We start from the raw sequence: 22,022 nt of genomic DNA on the forward strand, positions 1-22,022 counted from the left end.
ACCGCCGACGAGGCCAGCCGGACTTCTGCAGCCCATTTCTCCTCCAACTACACCCTTCCAGCAGATCGGAATGGATCTACTTGGTCCTTTTCCGCCTTCGACGTCGGGGAACCGCTGAATCATCGTCGCCACAGATTATCTCACGCGGTACGCCGAAACGAAAGCTCTTCCTTCAGGGACTGCTGTGGAAGTCGCCAAGTTTTTCATCGAGTCCATCGTCCTCCGGCACGGCGCTCCCGAAGTTCTGATTACAGATCGCGGATCTTCGTTCATGGCCCAGCTGACGCAAGAGATTCTTCGTCTCAGTGGCACCGGCCATCGTCGAACCACTGCATACCACCCGCAGACCAACGGGCTGACCGAGCGACTAAACAAGACAATCGCCGATATGATCTCTATGTACGTCGACGTAGAGCACAAGACATGGGACGAGGTGTTGCCCTACGTCACGTTTGCCTACAATACGGCGGCTCAGGAGACCACTGGATTCACCCCTTTCCAGCTGGTACATGGTCGGAAGGTAACGACCATGCTGGACGCAATGCTGCCCCATGAGCCATCTGACAATGAGAGCGACGACGCCCAGGCGGTTGCTCAACGCGCCGAAGAAGTCCGCCAGCTCGCCCGACTCATGATTCAAGACCAGCAACGCGTCGACGCTGGCCGCTACAACCTTCGTCGCAGGGACGTTCACTTCCAGCCCGGAGACAGGGTGTGGGTGTGGACGCCCATCCGTCGCCGCGGCCTCAGTGAGAAACTGCTGAAACGGTACTTTGGACCATACAAGGTACTTCGTCGCCTCGGCGAGCTGAACTACGAGGTGATGCCCGACGGAACAAGAACATCATCACGCCGCCTACCACGACCTGAAGTCGTCCACGTCGTGCGCCTGAAGCCGTACTACGCTCGATAGGACTGTGGATCTTATGTGTTTCAAGTGACTCTTTAGTTTGCCGTTCTTTTTATGTGCTTTGTTTTGTTTTGGGATGCATCGGGGCGATGCACTTTTTAAGGGGGGAGTAATGCCGCGCGCCAAGTAGGCAGCGCGGCCGTAGCCTAACGGTTATCGCGCTTGCCTCCCACGCGAAGGGCCAGGGTTCGATTCCTGGCCGCGGCTATGCATTTTTTGTTAACACTGTAATGTGATGTTCTGGTGCAATCGAGAACCGTCTATAGTCGGTTACAAGTCAAGAAGGTAGGAGAAGCTCCTCCCACAAGTGTGATGCGCCCGTTTCAAATCTCTCCGCAGTCGAAAGAAGAGTTCACTGGAAACGCTCCTTGTTCCGTTTCAATGGATCCCCACTTGTCTCCGATCCCACTTTTTAAGAAAGCGACCTTTGTATTCATCAGAGAGGGAACCGAGCCCCTGAAAGCAGCCTTTGTATCCATCGGGGGGGAAGCTGATCCCCGAAAGCCGTATTTGTTTCCGTCGGTGGGGGAGAACTCTAATCTCCCTCTCGTGGCTTCCACAATGCTAAGTCAAAGTCGAAAGATAAAGCAAATATGTACAGAAAGGCAAGAGCCTCCTCGCGCGTTGTCCGCGACGTCAGGGAAACGGTGGGACACTATTGGATGCGAAGGTGGCGGAGGGATATCTGATTCCCTTTGAGGGGCATTTGCCGCTACCTTCTTAACCTGTAACTGACTTAGCTGATTCGAGGTCAGAATGTTCTACGCGTCGAACCTTCTACGTCGAATGCTCCAGAAGCCAACGTGTGTACAAAAGTGGCTCCGCGGGCAAGCCGGAGTCAGTCTCGTCCCAGCGTTCGACTCTGCTGTCACGCCGACTTCGACGCCGCGACGCTCTGTTATTATCTTTTGTACCCCTTTTATTTTTTTGGCACAAGTTCGCCACATTAAACGTTTATTTCTTCCTGTTTATTTCCTCTTATTTATTGGTCACCACCCGTGACAATATTTTTGAAAGCATGTTGCAGTTCGGCAACTATAACTTTTGAACTTAGACAAGACCTTAAACCAGCAATGGATCCTTCCAAATTATATTCAATTGCACTTCGTCTGGATATTTTCTGTATCAAAGGAACACTTACCTGTTTCAGGGTAGTTAGCTCATTCGTCAGGGGTCGAGAGGACAGGTGCAGAGATATGATAGGGCAGAGCGGTTGTAAGGTCGGCGAATCTCAACTGGGCTAAAGGCCGATCGACAGGAGCATGGATGTTTGGGAGTCGGTGTTCACTCGAACGGGCACAGGCACTGTCTATTTAATTTATGTATAGCCGCATCTTTGAAAGGGCCTCGTTTTCCCCAAGTCCGTTCGACACACACATATTCGCTCCTGCAAAGCCGCCCGAAAGCTCTGCCGTCAATCCACAGAAGTCGCGTTTAACTGGAAAAGACGGCGCCAAGGGGAGACAAGGGGTAGCGCCTTTCCTAAAATATGTCCCGCCACCCTAAGTTGAAACGGCATTGTATACAAATAAATACCTACTGCGTCGGCTTGAGGACCCCGTGTAAGCAGCCTCCATCCAGCCTTTAGAGTGCTCGTACCGTTTATCTTTCTTTTATTAGCTTCCCGCCACGAGAAGTCGTACTGCAGGCAGTATGAAGCCCACTAGAGGAAACATCTCCCCCTTCTGGCACTCGCCGGCTTCTTTCTGTATTCCGCGCTGCGGCGCTGATCCTCAGTGAGGGATGGAGGCGAGGGCGAAAGCGGGCTTATGTTTAAGCCAAGGTCGTGGGGAAGTCCGGAGCGTCTTCAGCAGAAGCTAAGACCCAGACTACACTGTACCCAGAGCACTTGCTTTCTCTCTCAGTTGAGAATAAAAGCAATTGGTCTCCTGGTTGCACAAGCTGCATCTCTCCCCCCCCCCCCCCCCCCCCCTTGGAACGTCTCCTCCCGGTACGTCCCCTCCGCACTTCCCTTGGCAATGAGCACACCGTGCCAATTAGATACCTTTAGTGAGCCCGTAGGCGACAGCATCTCAAAGCAAGCCAAAAAAGACATGCAAAAAGACAAGCCCAGAACCACGAAGAAACCATCAAACGAAAACTGATGAAAAGGCGGCCGCTAGAGAGGAAGGATAATCCGCTACCCTTGAGGAAGGCTGCTTGACGTCTGCGTTTGGGAGCTTTCAGGGCACAAATTTTTCGCAGACAACCCCCAAAGAGATAGAGGGAGACAGAGAGAGAGAGAGAGAAAGGGGACTAGATATGTTGAAGGTATTTTCCCCCCCGTGCTCGGTGTGCTGGCCTCGTTTGGAAGTGTGCCTGCGGTCGAGGACCTGATATTTGGTGCGCCTCCCCACTGTCTCTCCACTTCGAAACTCCTGGCGCCGTCCCTGTCGGGAAGACGTACCGTTACCTTGACGGAGATAAACCCCACTTTGGAAGCGCCCAGCAGACGCGTCCACCCACTGCTGTTTTAATCTTTTGTTTCTCGCGTCGATTGCTTACGTTTTTTCTTCGAGCTGACGAAGAACCCCGGGGGGGGGGGGGGGGAGGGGGTTGCCTGGTGAGGCGTTTGGGGGGGGGGGGCGATCGCCCCCACCGCCCCCCCCCCCCTTGGATCCGCCACTGCCATACGGTTTGTCTGCTCTTGGCTTTCCACTTTGGTTTCCTGTACGGCGATAATGTCTAGCTCGTTATCCGCAAACAACCTGCTAAGTTGGTATTGCCGCCGCCTCGCCGCCAGCCCGCGTACGTTAATCGTGGCAAAACGTAGGGCTGCCTCTAGGGTAATGGCTATTCAAAGAAAAGACAGACCGTATGGCGTTTACCTCGGACCGTTCAGTCTTCGCTCGGTCGCGACGCAGTGGTGGCGACTGACTGCCCGGCGCGCAGGCTCCGAGGTCCTAGTCGGGCTCTGTCCCACACACTGAAGGGGGTGGCTTGGTCGCCCTCCTATCGTCCACGGGAATGTTCGGTTTCGGGGTGATGCGAATTCTCCTGATGGGTGCCGTCTTGATGGGCGGCTCCTCCTGGCTTGCCGCGGCGGGGTCCATGCCGCCGTCTTCCCGGGTTCTCTTCGTGGTCAGGCCACTTGCAGAGGTGACGGTGTCGTCCATGGGCACATCTCCGACGGCCTCTGCGTTCCCGTCGTCGTGGGCCTTGGCATGCCTCACTATAAAAAAAAGGGGGTGTAGGCGTTACACCCCTTGTCACATACACGACACCCCCGAAACTTCAGTTGGACCTACAGCGCGCTGATGTCGAACTGACTTCCCCAACTTTTGCGAGAGGGTTGATCAGGGTGCGATATAACATGTTAAGCTGCTAAAGTACGTATCAAAGTCTACAGGAAAATAACACACATGTTTTGCAGTTGAGCCTAGAAAACACCGATAACTTTTTTTGTACTCAGTCACACTTCCATTAACTATTTTATTGAGTTGTACAACTCGGCTATCAAGCCGCTCGTGAAATTTGGTAGCGTCGGTACAGCGTCAGTGTCCTGTACATCCAACTGAAGTTTTGGGGTGTCGTATATGTGACAAGGGGTGTAAGGTCTACACCCCCTTTTTTTAGAGTGCTGGTGCTCGGCGCGGTCACTTCACCGACCAAACAGTCCCGCAGCTCCGCTTTCAGCGTCGTGTCCGCGCCCTCTGCCTCGCCGTCCACGCTGGTCGCCGCGTCGCCCACGGGCGCAGGTGTTGCACCCGGGGACGTGCCAACAGAACCCGCAGTGGCCTCCTCTGTGTTGACCTCGTCCATGAGAAGCTCCGATCTCTCGTCGCCCCTTTCCCCCCCCCCGCCCCCCCCCCCACAGGGGCCGTGGCCGCCGCGTACGTCCGTACGCACTGGGCACCCTCGTGGCCGAACCGCCGGCAGACGTTGCACCTGGGGACGCGACACTCCTTGCGGATGTGTCCCGTCCGTTGGCATCGCAGGCAGAGAGGTGCCCTACCTGGCACCACGACGAGGGCCAACTCGCCCCCGACCCGCAGCTGGTGTGGGATGTCGTCCACAGTCACGCCTCCCTTGAGACGGAGGACCGCCGTGCGCGTCATTGTGCCGACGCTTCCGCAGCCATCGACGCGTCACTTCTTCTTAGCAACTTCGACGACTTTTCCGTACGGAGCCAGAGCTGCTCGCACGTCGTCGTCAGCGACGTTGTAGAGCAGCCAGTGCAGCTTAATCCGCACGTCCTGGTTGCTTGGATCGATCGATGACGATGCACCGACGGCCCTTCACGACGAGCTCGGACGCGGCCAGAAACTTCTTCTTGCCCTCCTCGCTTTTGAAGGTCACCGCCCACACATGGTTCATTTGATACGCCCAAAGGGCGATAACCTCGGGCAGTAAGGCGATACGAACCAGGGCGTCGCGGAACTCTTCGACGCAGTAAGGCCGCCTCTTGATGTCGGCGTGAAGAAAAACAGTATTTAAAACGACTGACCTTGTTAGCAGAAGTGGCAAAACAACGGAGAACTCCTGCGTTCCTTCCTCGGTCCTGTTACCGCGGCCCAATGAGGCCGCTGAAACCGCTGCGACGGAGCTCATGATCACACGTCCTTTCGCTTCGGCGGCCGGAGGTGGAATCGACTGAGCTAGCAGGCCGGGTGGCTCTTCCGCTTTCGTCGAATCTTCTCCACTCTGCTGGGGGATTGAAATGAAGCATAAAAAAGGAATGGCCGGCAGAGGGATCGAACCTGTGACCTTCGCGTTATGAGCACGACGCTCTAAGCGACTGAGCTAGCAGGCCTTTTTTTTTTTCTTTATTGCCTGTTTTTGGCTTAGGTGACAAACGCATCACACACACAATAAAAGGTTAAAAAAAAACCTCAAAGGCTATTGTGCACATACATATATCAAACTCATCAAACACCTTCACAGACCAGTGATGGTCGCCAGCTCCTCAAGAAGTGGCAAAAAATCTGGGGGTGGCTGCTGAACCTTAAACATTTCTTTCAAGAAACACATAATTTCAACCAAATACTTGTGTGCGGCACGCACGTCGACGTCCGCGTGTCTTACAGCCATGCGGCAGCGCCACAAGCTATGGAGACCGACCGACCAGCATGATCATGTCATATGGTACAATGTTGTCTCTTACATCAATAGGCGAATAACGAATTCCGTGAGGTGTTAACAGTAGGTCCTTTTTAAGGGTTCTTTTAAGGACGTCCCAATGGAACACTGCGTCCCAGCAGTTAAGAAAAACGTGTTCTATTGTCTCTGGCATTTTACAAAGTAAACAGTTTACAGACCATGCGACGAGAATACCTTTTTTCTCTAAAAAAACTTTGACCGGCAGGGTTTCACCGTGTAGTTTAAAGAAAAAAGATTTTGTGAAGGCGGGTACGCTCATTTGCTTGACACGCTTCAAAACATCTTGACCACTTTCCGCATTGTACAAGGAACGGTACAGTGGAGTTGGAAAAAGGGAAACAATCAAGTCTTTGGTCAAACGCTTTCGCGACACACTGGACAAATACTCGAGCGAAAACCGCGTTGCCAAGAACCGATAAGCAGACACAACTTCCTTCAGAAAACCACGTATGCCATAACTGGAATGCCATATCAGTCGAGACAATAAATTCGGGCAATGCTCTGCCTAGCCGCACCTGAATGACTGAACGCAGTAGAGGGTCCTTCTGGTCCCTTAGAAAACAAAACCTATTAACGAGTTGTCTGACAAAGAGATGCGACAGACCCAGCCCACCATCCTTGACACGCCGAAAAAGATTAGTTCGGCTTGTTCTCTCCCAAGTCGAGCTCCAAATAAACACAGCAAAAACACGGTGTATGCGCTGGACGTTGACCCGCGAGCAGTGCGGTACCTGCAGCACGTACCAGACCTTCGCAGCTAAAAAGGCGTTGCACTCTGAGGCACGCGCAAACCTTGAAAAGCCTCTCTTCCCCCCCCCCCCCCCCCACACACACACACACACACTCATCCGCGCTTCCGCGCAGCGCTTGAGCTTCTTCATTCAATACTCCTCGCTGTCGCGGTATTGTTCCAGTGGAACTCCAAGATACTACACCGGCGTGTCAGACCACGTGACACGTTCAAAAACAGTGGGCTTGGCGGGCCAATCTCCATGCCAAAACCCCTGACACTTTTGCCAATTTACAGCACTGCACGTGCTCTCGCAGAACATCTCTGTTAGTTCTACGGCTTTCTTTACACTCTCTTGGTCAGTACAAAAAATAGCCACATCATCGGCATACGCCAAAAAACGAACCTCGGTTGCTTGTAAATTAAAGCCGTGTATATGCCCACTACGTAACACACTCAGACAATACGGTTCTAGAGAAATACAAAACAGCAGCGGCGAAAGCGGGCATCCCTGCCGCACAGAAAAATAAAGGGGGATACGTTCACTCACACTCTTATTCACAACTAGACGGGTGGCGCAGTTAAGGTAAGCCATGCGTACCCCATCGCACAGCTCCGAACCTAAATTAACATATTCTAAGATGGAAAAAGGAATTTCGTGGGATACGCGGTCAAAGGCTTTCTCGAGGTCTATCTGTAGCAGCGCAGCCTTTTGTTGAAAATCGTCGCAGCACTCCCAAAATGCTTCGCGCTACATGCACGTTTGTAACAATTGTCCTCCCCTTAATACCACACGTCTGGTGAAGACCGACTATAAGGTTGATCACGCCTTGTAGTCGTTCCTCGAGCACCTTCATCAAAATCTTATAGTCCACATTCGACAGAGTAATCGGGCGGTACGCTCCAACCAAGCGTAGCTTAACTCTATCCTTGCTCTTGGAGATTAAAACAGTATGAGTAGACAAAAAAGACGGGGGTAAAACATGAAGTCGGAACGCCTCGGAAAAAGCACAGTGCAAAAAAGGAGCTACACGATCTTTAAACACTTTATAAAACTCCGCTCCGAAACCATCAGGCCCCCAGGCGATTTTCCCCCCTTCAAAAAAGTGGTCACTAAATGACACATGATCAACAGCATACTTTTTACACACTCTCAGCAATTCAAAAGAAACATACACTCTGTCAAGGCGAGCGTGACTTGCTCCTTGAAGGTGTGTAAAGAGCAGAACCCCTCCATCAGACACGCAGTTGGCAACGTCTTCTAGGCCATAGCGTTCGATTATACCCCCCAAAAGTAAAGCACATTCATCATGAAACCTTCTGCTGTTCGACCGATCACGAGGCGCGCACACACAATTAAAGTCCCCTAGCAAAATGACACGCCGATCGGTCCAAACATACTTCTCAAAACTCTGAGAAAAACTCACTCTTTCATCGATTCTATTCGGTGCGCAAATGCACAAAACACGGAAAATGTTACTAGACAAAAAAGAATCACAGAGGACAAAACGCGTTGACTCATCACTAATAACCGTAGTAGCACCGAATGTTGCCACAATGTTACTGGAATGTGGTCCGCCAACGTTGTGTATACGTGGCTAATGTCCGCAAAATGTCATGTCGCTGGAACGTTATCTGAAAACATTCCCGTAACATCACAGTAAACATTTGTGCTATGTTATGCCCTCAACATTTGTGCTATGTTATGCCCTCAACATTTGTGCTATGTTATGCCCTCAACATCTGTGGTATGTTATGCCCTCAACATTAGTGGAACATAATTTATTAACATTGTTTATATATTTCCAATGACCACACAGCAAACATTTGTGGTATGTTTTGTCCTCAACATTCGTGTAACATTAACTTGGTGTCTCAAGTAGCAGCCAGGCTCTTTAAATCAACCGCGAAATTTGGTTTCTTAACCTATTGCGCTAGGAGTTTTTGCAGCGTTGCCCACAGGCGGTGCATTTTTTTATTATAAAAATTGCAAAGAGCGAACTTACCTGAGGAAAAAGTAAAGAAAGAAAAAGGGTTAACTCCTTTGGAAATTCAGCGAAGGCACCAGTCTTCAAACAATAGGGCGCCCTATTTTTGAAGACCGTTGGCTTCGCTGCATTTCCATAGCAGTTAAGCCTTTTTCTTTCTTTATTTTTTCCTCAGTTAGTTCGCTCTTTGCAATTTTTATAGAAAAAAATGCACCACCTGTGGGCAACGGTGCACAAAATCCTAGCGCGACAGGTTAAGAAACCGAATTTTGTGGTCGATTTAAAGAGACTGGCCACTATTTGAGACACCCAATATATTGCCAATTGACCACTACTTTTCTACATGAGCTACATTATAAAAAAATCAATTTACCCACAACAAGGACAGCTAAAATCGGACAAGCACATATACGTAGCCGCAGTGTGCTAGCTTCGTTTCTCTTTCCTCGTCTCGGGCAAATTAGTCGCAGACTAGCTCTCTCAGCGATTTCACCCCACCTTTGCCTGTGTGAAAGTCGTTCATCAAATAGCACTGCTGCTGAACCGCTCTAAGAAGTTATTCACTTCACTTGAGAAAACGTGAATACTCTTTTCTGTAATCTGCTTTCAATCATGTCGATCTATCCCAGTTTTATTTCGAGGTAATAGCTTTTATAAAAAGCTCCACTTTTTTTTTAAACTTTTTTCAGCCAATCAAAATGTTTAACTTTCAGATGTTTGTCACTCCAATGTTCTTGCACAAGACTTTTCTGAGCAGAGAAGTCACTAAAAAAGACATTTAGCCTAATTGTGAAGTAAACTTTGTGAGGGAAAAAAAAAAATCTTTCTTACGTGACAGAGAAATAAAGAACTTCTGATGATCTTAAAGGACAAACATTGATTTTAATTCCCAAAATAATTAGCACTTATAACCAACAAAGGCTAGACACATTTAGCTAATGAATGGGTATACTGAAGATAAAATGTTTGTTCCAAGTTGCCTTAATACCCAAGTTGACATCTTAGTAACTGTTGAGCACAGCACTTGTTGACAACATGTCGGTTACCAGAAATGTAGCCTGTAATATATATGCCTCACGGAACTCCAAAGCCAAATTTAGCAGCTATACTCCGTTTCACCTTCAGTTGAAGCACAGCATACACTACGAGCCATCCCAGTCAATTTAGCGTCAAGTCTGATGCGACTTTGAGCTCTGCCTCCCGTTCCACACAACTGGAAAGTCATGTGATACTCTTCCGGCGCTGGATCAGCTGGGATGGCCCCTACCGTTCACTATGCTTTAACTTAAAGTGAAACGGAGCATAGTGGAGACAGCACTGTAACTATTCAGACTCAATATTTCGAAATTAATTAGTGTTGATTTTCATTTCTTTTATATTAAACTTTCACAACCCACAAAAGTAAAAGGTTTCATGGATTACCAGTATCCCCAACCATTGGGCAATTGATTTGCATGATAACTTCTACAATTGTTTCTCCAATTGCAAGATTTTGAATTATTTTGGAGTGGATTATCTACTCTCTACAGTCTATTAGTCAGTCTCTACTGACTAATAGAACATGCATATCACAAGATGCATTCCCCCCCCCCCCCCCCAGACAGTATAATTTCAGCAAAATTTTCACTTTGTGACACAATTTAAAGCAGTCCTCCACTCTACCTTTCTCTCTCGCACCTGCTCGTGGCAAGCAGAGAAGGAAGCAGGGGTTGCTGGGAAAAGTATGCACATCCGTCTCCATCACTTCCTTCCAGCCAATAGGAAGTTACAAAAAGAAAGCTATCTCCTTGAAATAGCAACCACTTTTCAGGCAACCATGTAAAATCAGTCTTGCCAAAATGAGTCTTGCACCCTAAATAGTTATACTTTTTTTTTTTCAAGGAAAATGCATTTTATGATATGGGTGTCCTATCCATGTCATTCTAACTTGTTCTAACTTTTTTAGTGGCCCTCTAAGAGGCACCTGTCACTGACCATAAAGTAGGACGCTTAGAGGAATCCAAAAGATTTGTTGAGATAGGGTTTATTTTCATAAATCTTCCAAGTTTTACATTGCACTCAGTAGAAGCTGTAAGCTCAGCCAACTTGATTAAAATAAACTGTGAGAAAACATCACGAAAAAGGTTGCAGCAACAGGACCAGACATATACTGCGGAAACATTTGCAGATTCACTAAGAAACATACTCAACTTCTCAAAAAGTATAATGAGTGGTAACAACCAAGCTTAAGTTAGCAGAAGAAACATGTAGTTTTAAAGTAACTTTGAGTTAAATAAAATTGACTAGATATATAAGCAAAGGTGTGTTACAAACGGATCATTCTTGCATCCATAGGGCAACTGCAAGAGGAAAAAAAAAGTAATTACACAGACGAAAATTATAACAAAAATGTTTACATCCTATTCATAGGCAGTATTGACGTTTACCAGGAATAGGTGTGACAGCTACTCGCTTAGTTCTATATACACAGATATTAGATTGTGAAAATAGTGGTAAATAAGTTCAATAAAAAAAACCACTAGAGTAACCTGCCACTGATGTTACCATATCTGTTGCTGCTCAAAGTTATCATAAAACAAACATGTCATATTAATGAACAGAGAAGGAAGAGGAACAGTTACATAAAACTAGAGGGCACACAGTCCCTTATCGCCATCTTGAGCGCAGTGTCACCCTTTCTCTACACCAAGTGTCATTATTAGCTGTAGATTACTCCCCGAAGTCAAAAACTTATTTTCGGAAACCTCAATGAGACAGGCAAATGTCCTGCTTGTCCTCTGTCAATAACATAAACGTCATAATTATTGTGATCAATAAATTGCATGGGTCCCCACCCCCTAACCTAAAAAAAGCTGTGCACATGGCAGGCTTCGTGTTGCTTAGTAATGACATTAACGAAATAAACACTCACTTTTCTCAGTACTGTTTCTAAAGTGCAGTAAAAGTCAGCAAAACAAACTGACATATTAAGGAACATAATTTCCACATCAAAGGTCACTCAATGCCTGGAAAGTAGTTATAAAAGGGAAAGGCTGAGTGAAAGAAGCTGACTATAAACATAATAAGAGTAAAAAAAGTGCTTGCCTCTTTCTACAAAGTCACCTCTAGACAAAAGCAGTGCCCTCCTGCAAAAAGCATATTAAAGAGTGAAGCTATACAGGGCGTTTCTTTAATTCTTTACGGAATTGAAAAAAAAAAAAAGCTGATAGCTACGTGGATTCGCCTTCAGTATATGTTTGTGGGGCTTGGAGGGCATTCTATGAGGGGATAAATGTCACAGCATGTTGGCTAACAAAATTCTGTTAATTAAATTTTTCATAAACGGTTTAATGGGTCACGTTGCAATTGCAGTTTTAAAGGGAGCCATTAGTAAAGGCTAACCCAATTTATACAGTTTGCAAAAAAAAAAAAAACATTAAGATATTTATTGTTGAAATTTTGCCTTTCTTCGCTTGATTAAAAACCGCGTGCTGAATGGCGCGCCTGGTTAGGATTCGTAGAATAGTGAAGGATTTGTTTCTGGTTCATCGTCACTATCTCTACAGCGTGCCTTTCATAGACGCGCCGGCGTCACTCTTCTGAGATTGTGACAGATGGACAGAAGTGGCTATGTCACTCTTCTACCAAGCATAATCAGGTGCGCGTTTTGAATCAAGCGAAGAACGGCAAAATTTTAACGACGAGTATCACAAAGCTCATTGTCTTTTCGCAAATTACCTCCATTGGGATGGGCTTTATTGATTGCTTCCTTTAAAACTGTAATTGCAACATGGCCAATTAAGCCATCAAATAAAAAGTTAATTATCAGTTTTTGTTAATTAGTGAACATACTTTGACATTTATCTCCTCACCTAATGTACGCCGAGCCCCAGAAACATACAGTGAAGCGGCATTCACGTAGCTATCAGCTCTTATTTTTAAAAGATTTTGTAAAAAAATAAGAAAAAACATTCTGTATGCTCAAATCTTAAAAGCTTGCAAAAAAAAAAAAAAATGGGTTGTGGATATTTAGACAGCGTGATGTTGATCAGCCATTCAAATGATACGCATACGTCTACGCTATAGATGAGATATTTAGCCAGTGCAGTACAACTGGTAGTCTAGGTCATTCAAGAAAATATCATCGTCTCCTTCGGAAGTAAATTCGGAGCCTCGTTGACTTTGGAATTCAATCAAACTTTCTGTTGCCTCGGCTTCTGCCGCCACCGGAAGAGCGCAAACATCTTCATCTGTGCTAGAGTCCACAGGATCTATCAGGGAAACGTCATCGTCTTCGTTTGAAGTAACTTCGGAGCCTTGTTGACTTCTGACCTCAATCAAGCTTTCGGTTGCCTCACCTTCTGTCGTCACCGGAGGAGCGCAAACGTCTTCATCGGTGCTGGAGTCCACGGGATCTTCTTTGCGGTACCTTTCTAGTTCCCTCTGAGCGTTTTGCGCGATTCTTCTTTTCTGGCGATCGGACAACTCCGACAGCGAACGCTTAACGCGCTCCATTCTCCACAATAACAAGTAACAAAATACCACGTACCTTGTTTTGTGTTATTTGCAGGGAGAACGGCGATTGAACGATAGGGCGATGGTGACGATGGTGCGGATAGCGCTTTCAAAAGCCTCGGCCTTGCGCGGGAACACTAACGGCTGCGCAAACAAAAGAAAAGTGCTACTTCTGGCTATGGCTAGAGACGAAAGGCCTAGAGCCCGATAGAGTCCAGAATGGCCCCGCTTTCGATCATTTTATTAATGAACAAAATAAATAATTTTATTGTATATAGTACCAAATAACACGTATAATTTTTTTAATTATAAAATTGTTTTTAATCACTTTAGCACTTTAGTCGATAATAAAGTTTGGTTGTGTTGGTGAACATTGGTCGACGTCGCTAGGTGACGCAAGCTACCGCTCGTTACTACTCGTTACAATGGGTATTTATCTATCCATCCAGGCAGCGTACTCAAAATGGCAGCCGTGTTTTCCCGTTCTTCCTAAGCGTTTTTCCAAGCGTTTTTCCGATGACACCGATTGAGAGCAGACGAAGTGATCCGCGTACAAGCTTTTCATCATCAGAAGTTTAAAAACTCAGGTTTACGAGTGCTACATCTGTGCATACTCTTTGATAGGCGCTTCAGATGTGTGAGTTCATATCGCGGGTGACGAAACTGTAGAACGGAAGCTCTGCGAGCGCTCTACACGGCCCTCGTACTTCCCATTTTGGACTGGAGTATTGCTCGGCGACCTGGTCCGCGCCCCAGCAGCACCTCTGGGAACGGCTCGAAAGTGTGCAGCGCCGTGCGACACGGATCATCTGTGGCACAGCGGACGGCTCGTACGATGCACGCCTGGTGTGGGTGCCCTTGGTCGGCGACCCCCCACGAGAGGCGACGGGCCTCACGGATGCGCGCACTGTGCCGGATGCTCGATGGACCGCTTTCCGGGATCTCGTTGTACTCCGCAGTGCGGACAAGCAAAAGAACTGGGCAGCCTGAGCCTCTCCGTGGGAGGACCACCCGCCACTGCTAGCTCTTCTCTCGCCAACTGGCTTTGAGCTCGTGACGACCAGTGACTTGCACCATTATTTTTCTTGTTGCTGTGTGTGCTTGTTTTGTTTTACCCTACTGAGTCCCCTTTCTCCTGTCTCCTGCACTGTAGGGGGCGGCCTGCTAGTAGGCGCATATGCATAAGGGTTATCACCTTCTTGTCTAGCCTTGCACGTCGTCGCATACACGTCAAATCCGTGTGCAAATAAATTACAATCGCAGTTACAATTACAGAAACAAAAACAATGGTGAAAAATATTCCTGCACAACTATACACTGCATTGACCCTTAAATAAGGTGCAGCGAAGGCTACAGCCACTAGACCGCAGCTTTGCAGCGTGAGACGGCCCTTTGGACATGAGTGAGCGAAAGGGCACGTGGTGCATGCATCCTGCTTCGTGGGCGCTTGCTCACTGGGGCCATTTGAAAGCTTTTGAGCTTGCTCGTGCTGCATGCAGGTGTAGCTCTACCAAAACTGAAGTGGCAATTGGGGAGACTGTGCATTCCGTTTACTATTTCTGATTACTGGGAGGCCATGCTCCGTCCATTTTAATTAAATATTCATTAGTTAATTCAGAAATTACTTCAGTAAAACCAAACTGCTACATCCATTCAATGGAGCCCTTTACACACAAAAGTACAATAGTTTCCAGACCATAGTCTGCAGACTATACATGCCTAAAAGTTAATATTTCACTCTGCAGACTATCTGCAGGTGCAGAGGATACAATACATTTTGTGTCTTTCGTTCTAGATATTTTACAATACAATATTTACAATATGTTTTGCTTTGCTGAAGTGAGAAACAGGTCATACTGTCAGTGTGTCGTCCAGGCCTTTGATGTCTTGGGGTTGACAGGCTGTTAGCTTAAGTGCCTCCAGGCAATCTTTGTTTGTCAAGCTTAATCCTCATGAGCTCTGTGATTCACCACGACAAGCGGGCTCAAAAGGACCTCTCCCCATAATGTGGACCGTCTAAGGAAACAGATATTCAGTTTGAATTTGCCCCTGTGGACTATACACCGAGTTGGGACTGTATAAGAAAAACACTTTTTTCGAGCCAAAATTAACCCTTGTGGGCTTCACGCCGGGTGCGGACGAAGAAATATTGTAGCGGTTTATTTCCTTAGGGCATTGAGACATTAAAGAGTGGAGTGGACAGAAATATCTAATTGCAAACAAACACATTAAAAACTAAATCAAAATATTGTTAACAAGACCCCGAATTCATTATCACACTGCATCTTTAAATTCGGTGCAATCAGCTATGCCAGCGATAAGTAGGGGGGATGATTCTTGCCTAGTGATGACATAGGCGGGAATGACTGACAATAGGTGGAGGTGTGACAAAGGGGGATGTCATTGTGGTGGTGGATCTTATGAAATAAATACAGGCGAGATATGTTTCTGCAGACAGAAAGGCGTGTTGTCCTCTCAAGTTGCGGGATGTTTTTGTAACATTTTATAAGTTATCACAGATGCATCTCCTTAATGTTACCTTTGAAACATAGGCTCTTTGTTTCTGGATTATATTGCCCTAACATTTCTGCAGCAACATTTCAGTAACATACGTAAAAGTAGTGTAACGTTGCATCTCACTTGTGTAACATTGTGTTGATGTTTCGAAATAATGTTTTTGCAATATGGTTTTAGTAATATTGTCGTTACATTGTTACACGTTGCATAACGTTGCACAACATTAGCCACGTTGCAGTAACGTTCCTGCAACATCTCGTGCTACTAGGGTAACCTGCTCTACAGTAAACAAACCCTTGCGCAAAAACAAAAGACACCCGCCAGACGTTCCGACAGCGTGACTAACACAAACGTCGTACCGCGACTCAACCATCCGCACCATGCTCTCCGTCTGCCTTTCGCCTTCCAACTTTGTCTCTTGAACCGCCACAATATCGAGGTCGTGCTCAATAAACAGGCGGCTTAGTTGGCACTGCCGGCGCCTTGAACACAGTCCCCGTACGTCTAAAGTGCCCACGCGCAAAGACTTTTCTAGCATGCTTAAATTCAAGGTAGGACCAACCGGAAAGAGCTCCGTTTAGAAAAAAAAAAAAAAAAAAAAAACTGTGTGAAGAAACGTTTTACAACAGTAGACGTGACAACTCACTTCGGTTGCTCCTCCCTGCGCTGGCGAGACCTCGACCGTTCACGGTTAAGTCCTCCGTTGCCAACCCACTCGCGCTCGAGGCGTCGCAGTTCCTTGTCGGCGATAATAATAATAATAATAATAATAATAATGATAATAATAATGTTTATTTTCCACCATAAGATGGTGGCGATCAGGGAAAAAAGCTGTCAGGTACAGCTTGACAGCTTTTTGCTTGACAGCTTGACAGCCTTTCGTAGGCTGTCAGGTACAGCTTGACAGCTTACGAAGGCGTAAGCTCCAAGCTTGACAGCTTGGAGCATACGCCTTCGTGCCGTCGCCTCGCCGCTCCGGTCTCCGCGTCCTTGAGCCTGCCGTCGACGCCACCTTCGCCCTCCTTGGGCTTGCCGTCGTCGTCACCCTGGACCTTGACTTCGTCATGAACGGTAGTCCCGACGCCTTCGTCGACATGGTGCTTGCCGTCATCGTCCCCCGGCACGGCGGTTGCCACTGGGAGGTCTGAAGTGTCTGTCACATTTTCAGCCGCGACTTCTTCGACTACCTCGGGCGCCGCCTTTTCTTTTGATGCCCCAGGCGAAGGTCTTGGTTTCGCCTCATCACAGACTCCGTCGTTCTCTGCGGGCCCACCCTGGGTTTGCTGGTCTGTCGGCGTCGTCGCTGTTGCTGCTCTCTCGGCGTCGTCCGACGCCACGGCGGTGTTGTTGCCAGTGACGCGGGCGTACGTCTTCACGCACGACGAGGCCTCGTGTCCGAAGGCGTGGCACAGGTTACGCCGGGGCACCCTGCAGTCTCGGCGTATGTGCCCCGCTCGGTGGCCCCGAAGGCAGATCGGCGCACGACCAGGAACGACCGACCAGGACGTTCCCCCCGCAGATCGGCAGCTGGTGTGGGACTTTCTCCAGGGAAACGCCGTCCTTCAGCGTCATCCGCACCACCAGCGTGGTGGACTCGACGTCCACAAAGCCTGGCACTTTCCACTTTTCCCGGATGATTTCCTTGACCGAGCCGAAGGGCTCAAAGGCACGACGCACCGTGTCCACTGGGACGTCGAACGTGACCCAGTGGAGCTTGATGCGCAGCTCCCTTCGACTCGGGTCTACGAGATGGCAAAAGCGGCCCTTTACTTGTAAGCTGCCAGCTTCCAAAAGCTTGGTCTTTGCTTCTAGAGAATGAAATTTCAACAGCCAGACGTGGCTCATCTGGAAGGCCCCCAGACCAGCCACGCCTGGCAAAACTCCCACCTTGTCCAACGGTTCACGGAAGTCTTCAATCCGGTAGGGTCTTCCTTGACGATCAGCGTGAAGAATCACGCTGAGCTTAGCAGCATCTCCGGTGGGCAGAGCAGGCAAAAGCAGACGGTTATCATTTGGCAGAAAAGAAACATTCGTTTCACCGCGGCCGATAACGGCCGCCGCCTCTTTCGGGGAGCGATTCATAGCGCCGTCCGCTCTGGCTGGAAGCCGGAAGTGGAATCCCCTGAGCTAGCAGGCCTGGTTGCTGTTCCATAGAGTAATATACACAAGGTAAAGAGCGGACACCGCCATAGGACCCAGCGGCCCAGATAGACCAGTGACAGGTAGCGCTCCTAGCGGGCGGTATTAAGCATAATCTGATTCCGTTTCCGGTCAAGTTAGTTTCGGTTTGGGCGTTTTTGCTCCGGTTCTCCAATACCCTTCTCTCTCTCTTTCCTCCCCGCCTCGCGCATCTCTCGGGAGCACCTTGACTCCCGAAGCCGCTGTTTTTTTGTTTTTTTTTAAATACTGACACACCTCTGCTTTATTTTTTACGATAGAGTCCGTGCAAAATGTGTCAAACAATATTTCAACTTGCTTCACGAAGCAGAAGTATATATATTTCTTGTTCTTTTTATATTGTAAAGCATTGAAGTTACACAATCGCCGCATTGACTCCTGGCTGGTGGGACGTTTTGGGGTCAACAACAGTAAGTGGTTCGAACACATTTTATTGGACCACATTCATGTACACATTATTTACTTCAGAAGCTCTGTATGTTTTATACGAAAGAGATCGACACACAAAAATAAATGAATATGAAGGACTTCGGCATTCGTACACTTCGTAATAGATTCTTAGCGGAACCAAATTAACAAAACCCTTCCACGGAGAACATGCTGTATGATACATTCACTTTCACGCCGACTCGGGTACGGGAAGTAAGTGCAAAAATAAATAAGACATCGCTATCATTACCAGTCATAAGAGTATAATAACAGTGCGAAGCACACGCCGGATAGTACAAATTCCCGATTTCCGGCAAATATAAAAAAACACCAATTTGCATAGCCTCAAACTCACTGCGGGCGAGCCATTACCAAACAATGAGAACTCTATTTGAAATCTGACAAGATTCAACGTCCCTAAATATTCCCCGAAATTGTCCAGAAAAGAAATATGGCTTCAGAAAAAAGCGGCTAAAAACAATGGACAGTGGACACAAAAGTGGATATATTTTGTTTCAAATATTTTTAGCCTCTATACACTATTTTCTATCGAAATTTTGTGGAAAGTGGACAAATATTTTTGTTAGGGAGCCGTGATACACATTCGCTGGAAAAAGGGGGAAACAAATATTTGGAGAGCAAGCTGCACCGCCCACTTAATCACTTTTTGTTTTTGGTTTGGCAACCGCCTCTGTTAATACGCTATTAACAGTTAAACCTGTCTTGTTCTTACTAGCCACTGAAGAGTGCAACCGAACTTTGTCCGAATTCCGGTTAAGAAATCAAACATGTCAACACAAGCTTATTCTGCAAAACAATTTTAAAAACCCTTTGTGGTACTCCTCTAGGCAAAGGCGAAAACCACCCAGACCTTAAAGTGTGCTATACAAGGCGGCACACACTCCTCGAACATCTGTCACACTCTCTATTATGGGAAGAAAGTGATTTTTTAGTTGCTGAATGAAATGAAAGCCCGCCTGTGATGGTACTACTAAGTTCCCAAAGAATTTTCCAGGCACGTGGTATGCTTTAGGAACAAGACAGTACTGGTGAGGCCTGGTCAAGTTATTAGACTCATCCGATAGCAGCTGAGAATAGCCACAGCTGTAAGTTGTCTGTTGAAGCAAAAGCTTGATCAAATAGCCCCAAACCTAATAAAAACTTGGACGAGTCATCAATTATGTTAGACCTGATGGCTGATGCCAGCTCAGAAATATCCTCTAGTGGCGGGAAGTTATCAGTTGGAAGACATTCCGCAATGTCTGAAATTAAACTTTCATGGTGCGAAGATATTTGCAACTCCTTTAGGAGGTCAGCCTTGTCATCTTCTACGTTTTCATTGTCCGACAGTTTGAACAGTTTCTTTATTCAGAGGTGTTTTAGTCCTGAGGTGAACTGATGCACATTTGGGTTTGTGTTGCAGCCCAGCATTTGTCGTATCTAGCTCCAAAAACGTTCTCAAGTGTGTCTTGCTGCAGGCGTCGTGTAAGTAAGAACTTAAAGTCATGGCTGTTTGAAAGCTCATCCCAGAGCATGAGGACACTTTTTATAGTAACTTGCCACCCAATGATGGCTTATGGCTGCCTCCTACTTTGGAACTGCCATGCTGAAATCCATCCGAGTTACTGGTGGAGAAAATCAAGTATTTGAGATTCTCCCTTCAGAATGGCATGACGCAACTTCTGCCCTGTCTTCTTGAATTTTTTTAGCTATTTTGACAATCAAAAAGTACGTCCATCCTATCACAGAAATGGGCTGTAGCCATGGTAGCCTCAGGAAGTTCCTTTGCATAAACAAGAGATATGGTTACATGAAAGTTTGAGGTACTCAGTACCTGTGGGGCACAATTTTCTTCCATGTTACAGAAAGGTTTTTGAATAAATGTGTCTCTCAGTAAGTTTCGGAGTCAATTGCAAGCTAATCTCATGGATAGAACAATGAAGTTCAACAATAGAAGACCGCTCAATGACCTCATTTCCAATGCAAAGTTTGTGGCCTTGGAGATTGCTCTTGGTTGTTTTGGGAAGATGCGGAACATCAAAGACAAAGTAAACGTGTTCGTTGTCAACTTCAAAAAATGGCTTATCACCAGACACACCAAGCTTACGTTTGAAGCCCCCTAACCACAGACCACAGCCTTCACTGTGAAGCCAACAGTCTTAAAGGGGCGATGCACTGATATTTGTATTTTGCGCAAATACCGCTTAGAACGAATCCCTGACGTTAATGATCCGTAAAATATACCCGTTCGTTTTCACCACACGCAATCGAAGTCGCAGAAAAAAATAAAGAAAAACGAGCAGAGTTCACCCCCTCAACTCGCAGCCAGAAGAAGCGGCCCCGTGATCTGGAGCCGATTACATGCCGCCAATGTTGGTCATAGTCATGCGCTGGGGTTGGCAAGGCACAGGACACGCGCTGAGTTCCAGACATTGTTATGGTTCGGCTGTTGTCGTCATTGCAGCGATTGGACACAGGACACTACCCGAATGTTTCTCGAGCTATCGATTATCACGAGCCCAAATCGAGTGTCCACGCCATGCTCGGGTCCACTCTATGAGCCGTATTCAAATATCGTCACTGGGCGGTACTGCTACCGTCCAGCTATGTCATCAGGTTTTTCGAAGGAGAGATTGAATAAAAACACTGGGTTTTGTCCTCGAAATTACAGCGCAACAGAGGAGTTTCTTGGTCAGTGGCGTTGCGTGCGAGTATCCTTAAGTCCCACTAGTGCCAGTAAGCTCGTGTAAAGTGAAAAAACATTCCAATTGAATATCATTGCACCGCCCCTTTAAGCTCCCGAATGAGAGAAATGAGGAGACTGCGTTAAACAGAAGACGTTGTTAGAGTGTGCACAACAGTGTGTGCAAACGCACCTCCTGGAAATTTCAGACTGCATAACAACCAAGGCTCTATCTGCAATGTTAGAGGTTCGTTCAACACCGTCATATGTAAACCCATGGACAATGTCGTGTGCAAGGTCGTAAGTTAAATTCCTTTTTTAAAACAATCTCATCGAAAATCAACATGCACACACGTTCAAGTGCAGCCAGACAGCCCGGCAGAAACAACAGCGCGAGAAGCTCGAACCGATCGGCTCCACGAATTCACGCCGAGCATGCGAGCACGCGGGCGGTCATGCGTCACCTTGATTGATGCAAAGTCGACCGAACATGATGCAGCAGAAAGCACAGATGGACGGCACGCACGGCACAGACGAACGACGCAGGGACGAGCAGAGGCCATGCAGAATGATGCAGAGGCGACGGCGTGCAGGCAGGCAGGCCATGGCAGGCGCCATTCATCACGTGGTTTTCGTGACGTATTTGATTTAATCTATTTAGTCGTTTTAAGTACTTTAAACAATTTTAAAGCATTGCCATTTAAAAAATAAATACTTTTCACAGAAAGTGTTTTAATTAATTTTAACCAAATTGTAGAAAAGCGCCACGTAGCGGAGGGTATGAAACGCACTATCTGGGCCGCGAATCAGCTCCTGTGTCCTCTCTTTACGTTTACTATATTACTCTATGGCTGTTCTGCTTTCGTCGAATCTACTTCACTCTGCTAGGGGATTGAAATGAAGCATAAAAAAAGGAATGGCCTACACAGGGATCGAACCTGTTACCTTCGCGTTATTAGCACGACGCTCTAACCGACTGAGCTAGCAGGCCGG

General features: G+C 47.3%; 2 non-coding genes and 1 pseudogene across 2 annotated transcripts; all 3 read right to left on the bottom strand.

Moving 5' to 3' along the window:
- Positions 1-5,589: 5,589 nt before the first annotated feature.
- On the bottom strand, positions 5,590-5,663 carry Trnai-aau. The gene has a single exon. It is a non-coding gene; the product is annotated as a tRNA-Met (tRNA).
- Positions 5,664-16,381: 10,718 nt separating this feature from the next.
- Positions 16,382-17,891, bottom strand: LOC115324621 (annotated as a pseudogene).
- Positions 17,892-21,946: 4,055 nt separating this feature from the next.
- Positions 21,947-22,020, bottom strand: Trnai-aau. The gene has a single exon. It is a non-coding gene; the product is annotated as a tRNA-Ile (tRNA).
- Between the last annotated feature and the right edge of the window lie 2 nt (positions 22,021-22,022).

The sequence above is a fragment of the Ixodes scapularis genome, unplaced genomic scaffold (assembly GCF_016920785.2).
Source record: "Ixodes scapularis isolate PalLabHiFi unplaced genomic scaffold, ASM1692078v2 PGA_scaffold4__175_contigs__length_147842914, whole genome shotgun sequence".
Taxonomy (NCBI): domain Eukaryota; kingdom Metazoa; phylum Arthropoda; class Arachnida; order Ixodida; family Ixodidae; genus Ixodes; species Ixodes scapularis.